This window comes from Carya illinoinensis, chromosome 7 (assembly GCF_018687715.1).
Source record: "Carya illinoinensis cultivar Pawnee chromosome 7, C.illinoinensisPawnee_v1, whole genome shotgun sequence".
NCBI classification, from domain to species: Eukaryota; Viridiplantae; Streptophyta; class Magnoliopsida; order Fagales; family Juglandaceae; genus Carya; species Carya illinoinensis.
This window is the reverse complement of record NC_056758.1, coordinates 32,944,719-32,954,044: the sequence shown is the minus strand read 5'-3', so window position 1 is coordinate 32,954,044 and position 9,326 is coordinate 32,944,719.

Sequence of the window (9,326 nt, the reverse complement as noted above, 5' to 3'; positions counted from 1 at the left end):
GCGACGAAGGTGATGAAGACAACGGACGCGAGAGTGAGATGGAGACAACGAAGCAACGGAGGTGATGAAGGCAGAGGATGCTAGGGTTTCAACGTGAGAGTGAGAGTGAGAGAGGACATCGACGCAAGTTGCAGAGAGAGAGAGAGAGAGAGAGAGAGAGAGAGAGAGAGAGAGAGAGAGAGAGAGAGAGAGAGAGAGAGAGAGAGAGAGAGATCTGAATGAGTGAATTTGAGAATCTGAACTATGGGTTTCAACCCTTGCCCTTTGGGCTTTGCCATGTCGTTTTGATACGATTAAAAAAAAAAATCGAGTACCGGATGTTAAATCCGGGTTTCGGATTAAAAATCCAGTACCCGGACTGGATAAAATCGGTTTTAGTCATGTGAATACCGGCCCGGATATATTCCGGGCCAAAACCCGTAACCAAAAATCCAGTTATCCGGATTTCGGGCCAGACCAAATAAAATCTAGCCCGAAATCCAGACCATTCTCATCATTGAAAAAGGGAATTTCTTTCACATGTACCCTCGGCAAGGCATTATTAACATATAGAAAAATTCTAAACATAAGCCCATACATCACATACCATCCATTTTTTTAATTTTTTTCTTTTATCAAATGTTTAGTATATAAATAATAAATAGAAAAATTGAATTATTTTAAAAAGAATAAATCCAAATAGAAAATTACAAAAAATTTTAAAAAATAAAAAATATTAAGTGTGTGATGTATGAGGCTTATGAATAGCAATGCTCTAACATATAGAAAAATTCTAAACATATATTTGGATCCCGTGTTAATGTGAAGCCTGTATCGAGACTTTGAGAATTTCTAAAGAAATCTTGACCCAACTACGGTCCATTTCAAATTCCTGCTTCTCTTTTAAATTAATGCTGATATGTACGTGTAGTTTTTCTTCATTTTTGGTCGTAGGCCACCTTAATTTCAATGTTTTGAAATGATGATATCCCCCACACTCTAACAGTCCTTGAGAACCCACTTCAACCTGCTGTGTCCAGACGAATCTCGAATGAGACGAGGGAATTGAACTTTGAAGCCATGGATAGACACTATGAACCAAAAATTGCCGTCGAGCTTTGCTTGAAACTTTGACTTGACTGATCAACCCATTGAGAGAAGAGCAAGCAGAGAAAAGGACAGTTGTCTCAAAAAAAGTTACTTCTTTTGTTTTGTACTGTTCATTAAGGATAACAAAACCGCTGGTTGCCCTACGACCTCTCATCTTGTTCCTAGTAAAGAAAAAGGAGTAACAATTTTCCATTTATTTAATTCATTTTACACGTACACGTATGCAAACATGGTTAATATGGAGCATGAAACCGCTTACTGGACTGCCATGTTGCCCTGTGCATGCCTACATGGATCTTTGGTCTTGCTCCTTGTTCTCCTTAATTTGCAGCCTTCACTCCAAACCGAACCATCTAATATCAGATCGAGATTTGGGTCATAATATCCTTGGCTGTGAATTAGACAGTGCCAAGATTTTCCTTTTCTATAAACAAGGGTCTCGATATTTTCTTGGGGTGAGGTAAAGTAGCATAGGGAACATCTGCCATGGTTTAGTTCTTATTTATTTTTTTAAGTAGGACAATAGAAGTAGAAGGTAGAAGAAGTTCACAATTTGAACGATCCATTTAAATTCTCGACGATAAAGCATTCATAATCCGTAGTGGACAGCTCATATACACAACCATTTCGAGATTTCATCGCAAAAGGCTTCTTGATGTGGGAGTGCATAGACATAGTGGATGACTCACGTTCTCCCTTTCGAAAAAAGATCATCGGAATCTATATATGCATTTATGTATATGAAATGTGAAAGATATTTATATGAATTGGCCGTCTGTTCGCTTAATTTGTAGACTATAAGATATGGATTAAATAACTTATTTTGTAATAACAAATTATATTTAATAAACATAGCCTATCCAACCAAAATGAAATAATTATTAAGTAACTATTGAATTAAAACAAAAAATGTATGATATTGCAAAAATAAATTTCTGAAAAGGAAAAAAAAAAAAAGTCAAAACCAGCTTGTAAATTAGTTTGAATTCACTTGATGACATCGTGCCTTGCTCAAACTAAAAAAATTAAAGGATAAATCAATTCTGAATATTTAATACTCAAGTCAAATTCAGAACTTGTTTGGATTTAGAGATTATTTTATCTCATTTCATTATTATAATTTTTTTAAATTTTTATATAAAATATAATAAATAATTCAATATTTTTAAATCTCAATTTAATTTTTTAAAAATTTTAAAATAATAATAATATTAAAAATAATATTCTAATAATATTTTATTCAACTTTTAACTTTTATCTATAAAACTATTTTATCTCATATAAAATCCAAACAGCATTACCATCATCATCATCATCAAATAACACATGGAAACTTTGATAGGGTCCTTGGTCGAGATCCTAGACACCAAGGTGCCGCGCCCCTTCTTGCTCCTCAATGACCGATATGGGCTGCCACTTGCTTGACCGTGATGGTTATGGATGGTGTTGGCTAAGTTCGTATGGTTGATCAGTGATTGATGGTGGGCGAGATTCTAGTGACTGGGTGTGCATGCATGCATGTGCAGTAGCTGAATCGTCAAAAACGGTTGTGAGTGGGATCAAGTGGTTAAGTAGCTGGCTGACCAAGTCAGGCACACGTGGCTCGTGCTGGTGGGCTGACCAAGTCAAGCACCAGGTGTCTCCTGATGGTGGCTGACCAATTCAAGCACAGGTGTCACTTGCTTGGGGGGCTGACCAAGTCTCACACATGTGTCTTCTGATGATGAAGCACATGTGGCTAAGGGTGGTTTAAGTGGGTTAGCCGAGTGGGTGATGGCTGAGCGGTTTAAGGGATGGTTGGTTACTCCCTACAAAGTAGGGGAGTGGTTGTGGCTAGACAGGTGGCAAGGGCTGGGCGTGTGGCTTGGCTGGTGGGTGGTAACTGTTAGCTTGTCCCTGACCTTACTCCAGATTCGACCAGGGTGGCCTGGTGCAGACCAGATGCCCTTCAATGGCAACTCGTGGCTGCCTTAAGCGATGCCCCACTCGAACGGTTAAAAATAATCAGCAAGCAAATGCGAATGTGGTGCAATAGACACAATTCAAAATGCTGAAATATCTCAATAATGCATTAATCAAAGGAAAACAATGAAATGAATAGGTTACCCTGATTCACGAATTGCACAGGGTGAGCCTTCTCCTTTGGGATTCACGGATTGCACCCAATGGAGCCTAAGTGACAAAGCCCCAATGTGTCTATGGGGGCTTACAAGCCAAATTCGTCCAAATGTTCAAAGATAAAACTAAGTGATAGCCTATTGCCTCACTTATACTAGAAATTAATTAAAACGATTACAAAGGGAAAATGGTTCTGGGCCCACGCCTCCTGTTTAAGGCCTCATACTGTCAGTGGCCCATGGGTGGCCAGGATGACTCACAGCATAGGCTTCATGCTTGCACGCGTGGGTCTTTAGGTTGGCCTGCCGGGCTAGCCTTGGCTGGTCCATGGTCCTTGCATGTGTGGCTCAAGTTGTGTGGGCTGGGCACCATTGGTAAGTCACTGGGTTGGATCGTGGTTGGCTTAAGAATGGTAGGCTGTTGCATGGCCCAGGCCAGTGGGGCCTGGGCGTTGGTCTGCATGGCCCAGGCTGTGGTGCTTGGGCGTTGGTCAGCAAGACCCTGGCCAAAGCCAGGATGTTGATCAGCATGGCCTTAGTCAAGACCAAGGCGTTGAGCAGCAAGACCCTGGCCAAGGCCAGGGCGTTGATCAGCATGGCCCTGGTCAAGACCAGGGCGTTGAGCGGCATGCCAGCATGCGTGGGCCTGCTGAGCAGCCGCACCGTCAATTCCAAGGTGGGTGTGCAAGCTTGCGCTGCGCGGGTACCTAGGCCATGCATGGGCCTTGTGCCTACATACGGCCCATGCATGCACGCGGTGTGTGCGCATAGCCCATGCGTGCCCACTGTGCACGCGCACTAGGCGTGCGTGCAGTCTAGCAGTGCGCTGAGTGTGGTGTGACAACCTCGCTTGAATGCGCGCGTCGACTGTTCGCCGCCTGATGGAGGGTGACCGTGGTCTAGCATTCACCAAGGGCTCGGTCTGTGGGCAATCAAGCGACGCTAATAGTGCTACTGGCGTGCTGTCTTGACATGGGCTGGTACTGGTTAAGGCATGGCCCGTGGCCTCCTGCCTTGAGGTTTTGACAAACTTGTGACTGACATGTATTGAAAATTTGAAAGGAGGCTTAATAACTAGTTTTTCTTGGAGAAGCAGATCCAAGTTAGGACAGAGAATGGTAATTAAGTAATTATTGAATGTATAAACGTTGTAGTCTCATCTTATCCTAAGATTTTCTTATCCTTACAAATTATAATAATATATAGTCACGAGATAGGATGAAAATGCCAAGTAATTTGCATATTTTGGGGCCATCAAGTAATAAGCATAGGACAGGGTGTAATGGGCCTAAGACTCGGAAAGTACAAGAGGAGGGAAGGTTCGGAGGCCCTTCGTAAGCAATACTACCGAAATGTCACGTGGTACACGTACATAAGGGAAGCCAACCAGGGACGAAGTAAGTGCGATATAAATTTTTTGTCCGTAGAATGGATCTCGACCGTTGAATTCGTCAACTAATGTGATTTCGTACGTTGGGCTGCACATGGTTGGTTGGGTTCTAGCCCACTTGGACCTACAAAAGAACACACTCCTGCCACGACCACTTGAATCTAGGCATCTTTGCATGCCTAATCCTAATCTTGTTGGGGACGACCATGAAAGTGATAGTCTTGCTCTTTTTTCTTTTCCTTTTTTTTAAGGTCTTTTTCCTATTCCTCTTTTAAACCCATTTTTCAAAGAGATTAATGAGCACGTGGGAGCTTTTTGTTTTTTTATTTATTTTTGATGTCTTGGTTTTTATTTACTAGACTTCTTGGTGAAGTCATGAGATAAAAGACTGAAATTAAAGTTGAATATTTATTTTAAATAAAAGTAAAATTTATTATTAAAAAATAACTTTTTATATTTTTTGTAAAATAAATATGTGAGATATTTTAATATTACAAACATTATTTCTGTATTTATTATTGATAATTTTCTCGTACAAATTACATGGAAAAACTAAGTGAATGGGGAAGCATATTTGCATGCTCATTCATTCATAATAATAATAATAAACTCTTATAAATTATATGTTCAAGATAATGAACTAACAACTTCTATTAAGTAAAATAGTTGATTTTTTACAAATAAGTTTTACTCTTACAGCATTCACATCTCATATCATAAAAGTATAAATTCTTCAAATTTTAAGAAAAAGTTTAGAGATTCCACCTCAAATCCCTCCTCATCCTATTCTCTATTTTATGGTGAATGGATGAGGTTGCTATAGAGGATCTCTAAATATGGAAATCTACTGTTTATCTCAAAACTATTATTTTAAGTTTATAATTAAATTTGTAGTTAAGTTTATAAGAAGAAGTGAGAGAAAAAATAATAAATAAAGAATGAAAAATATGATTTTAAGAGAAAAAAATAAGAAATGAGATATAATAGATTTTTAAAAGACGAATAAAATTTAAGAAAAATTTTTAAAAAATATGATTTTTAATTAAATTATAAAAAATTTTATAGAAAAGTAATATGAATGCTCTTATACCTGTACACTCTTTCTCTCTCTACATATTTGTTCACGAAAGTCCAATAGTGTTGACTTCTTTCAATTTTAATAAATTAGAGAGTTTAATACCGTATTATTATATTATAGTTAGGTTAATCTTCGTTGTCATTTATTGCTTTTTTTTTTGTTAATTTCTAATTTTTGGGATAAATCTCCCTTAACTTTTTTCTAGATAGAAGGAAATAGTTCGTTTTGATTTGAAACTTTTGATTTTGGAGTATGATTCATTGTTTCAATGCCACTTCATACAACTAAAATCTAAAAATATTTCATATAATTTATTTTGATTTTATTATTATAAATTTTTAAATATTTATATAAAATATAATAAATAATTTAATTTTTTAAATATCAGAACAATAATATTAAAAAATAATATTTTATTTATTTTTTAATTTTTATTTAAATAAAAACTATTCATACAATCATTTTTATTTACTTTTTATGTATTCTAATATTATAATTGATTGTATTATATTTTAAAAATAAAATAATTAACCAATTATATTAATAAAATATATAAAAATAATTATACATAACAAAACTCTTATTCAAAAAAATCTATCTTATTTCACTGTCATAACCACAGCTAACTCTCACGTATCTCCTCCCTCGTGCTCTCTGCTAATTCAGTCGGAAAAATGAGAGAAAAAATTGTGGACAAGCTTAGGTCAACCAACTGTAACGATAAGCTCCAGGAAGAAGACCGAACAATAAATGCGTTTTATGGCTTCTTCCATAGGCATTGTTTTTATATGTTTATTTTTAAATTTTAAAAATTTAATTGATATATTTTTATACATTTTTATCAATATAATTAATTATATTATTTTTTAATATAAAATAACTATTTATATTAATTATATCAGTAAAATATATAAAAAAATACATAAAAATATTTATATATAACAAAACTCTTTAAATTTTAATGCAAGGCCTTTCTTAGTTGTATGACATTATTTTTCCTTAAGTTTATGTTTTAAAAAATAAAATGAACGTGTCGTATGAATACTAAGAACATTTTCATTGACTTAATAAGATGTTTGATCAAATTTTATATAATTTAATTCAAAATTTTTTTACATTAGATTTGGTAAATTTAAAATAATTTAAACTTTTACAACAATTGTAAGCTAAAGATGAAAGATTATTATTCATTTATCAAATATTAAAATATTAATTTTTTATTCCAAACAAATAAATTAAATTAATTAAAATATAATTAATATTTAATATTTAGAATATAATTATTATTAATATTTAATAATATTTTTAATATTAATTTAATTATAATATAATAATATTAATTTAATATAATATAAGTATTATTATTAACATTTAATAATATTTTTTTAATATTAATTTAATTAGAATATAATTATTATTAACATTTAATTAATAGAATTATAAAATGTGATAAAATAAATTAAATAAAAAAATATTAATTTAATAATATTTTATTATATAGAAAATGAATGACTAATTTAATGTGGTGATTGAATTTAGATGGAATAAATAAATATAAATAAGTGTTGATATTAGTTAATTGAAAGATGAATTTAGTTAAGCTAATGAAGATGCTCTAAATTATGCTTAGAAGTTAAATTTAGTTAAATTAAATTATTATAAATGTTAAAAATTTAATAAAATATTATTAGAATGTTATTTTTAATATTATTATTATTTTAAAATTAAAAGAAATTAAATTATTTATTATATTTTATAATAAAATTTAAAAATATTATAATAATAAAATAAAATAAATTTAAGATCCAAACTGAACCTAAGCTGAGAAGGCTCTCAATCCTGCCATGCAGTTATCAAAGAAAGGGTGCCTAGGCCCTAATAGTTACACTCGCAAATTAAAACATGTACCGAAAGGAAATGATGGGACTGGTCACTGCTCACTTGCACATCAACGGTGTACCTGCGTTTGTACGGCAACCTTTATTTTCTCTCCGATCAATGAGCTACAACCAAATAAAATTAAAAATTAAATAGGCTCGTTTTTCTGTGCACCACAGTCATACAGCTGGCGCCATCCTGTCCTTGGTGTCCTCCAACACCGGTCGGGCACGCGTGTCCACGTAGATACCGTACTAACGTAGAAGAAATCCACGTAATAAAATCCAATATAGCGTAAGAATTACCTAGTTTTAATAAATATAAAAAAGTCGAAAATTAAAAAAAAAAATCCATTATTTCAGCTCGAATAAGCCTACTGACAAGAGGAAAAAGATGAGTAAAAAATAAATAAAAATCAAAGGAAATGGCGCCAGAATTCGAGCGAGCGTCCAAGGTTGTACAGTTTGGAAATGGGTTGGCAGCAGTAGCAGTACGAAGGACAGACAGTGTTAGCATCGCCCTTGAATAATACAGCTGTTTCCCACACCTCAACTTGCCCCTCCCCCCTCAATTAACTCAACCCTCCTACCTCCGTACGGTGTACCCCTCTCCCCATCAATTTCTACTCCATTCTCATTTCTCTCCTTGTTTCTTCACATCTTTTTATTTATATTTATATTTTAATAATAATAAATTTTATATTTTTATAAAATTACATTTTAATTAAAATAATTTTCTATTTAATTGATTTTTCTATCTACCATTTAGAAAACAAAGATAAATACAACTAAAATGTTAATTAAGGACAGAGCGTCGTGTGAAAGATGTATGAAATTACTCCTTTCGCACGACGACGTGGAGAAAAAAAGATGTATGAAATTGGGGTGCGGAAGTTACGTGACGCCGACGACACCGAAGTATCACGCGGTCTACTCTTCTCATTTCATCTGGCCCAGAAGAAAGAAAAACAGCGCCCAAGTACGAGGAGATCAATCCAATCCCTCTTTCCTTAAAAATTCCGTGACCTACCCCTTTGTTTTCATTTATATGATAAACACTAATTAAGGATAAAAGGGTAAACTTATAAATCTATTTAATTATTTAACAATTATATTTTAAATGAAGTGTAGATATATAAAATCAAAATTATTTATAATAATGGTACGAATAATAAACTTATTTAATAGTGATAAATATATCATATTTTATAAAATATGATGAAAATATGGTATATAATATTACTCTGTAAATTATATTCATAAGTCGATACGTAGTACACAGGTTGAATTATGTTGATGTGACATATTTTAATTTTTAAGAAAAATATATAAATATAAATCTTATTAATTAAATCATGCTATATCAACCTCGTAGATATTATTTTACACATCCACTTGTAAATATAACGACTCTTGCTTTTGTACCGTTGTCTTGCACGCAGAGTCAACAATATCATGTAAGAAGGGGAACAGAATAAAGAAAAACAAGAAGGGAAATAAACAATGTGTGGGCCAGAGAGGCCAATAGTGATATAGAAAATTAAATGAAGAATCTGTAGGACGATGTTAATAAAGTAATTTCACATTCCACGATTAATGCAATATTAATTATATTATGATCAATTATTACACTTTAATAAAAATTTCCTTAAAATTGGATGGATAAAATTACTCGACTGCCCACAACAACACTTGCTCGCGGGGTTATGGCAACGCAGTAATTTCACGTACAAAGTCAACATCATATTCTTATAATTCGATAAAAGTTCCTTCAT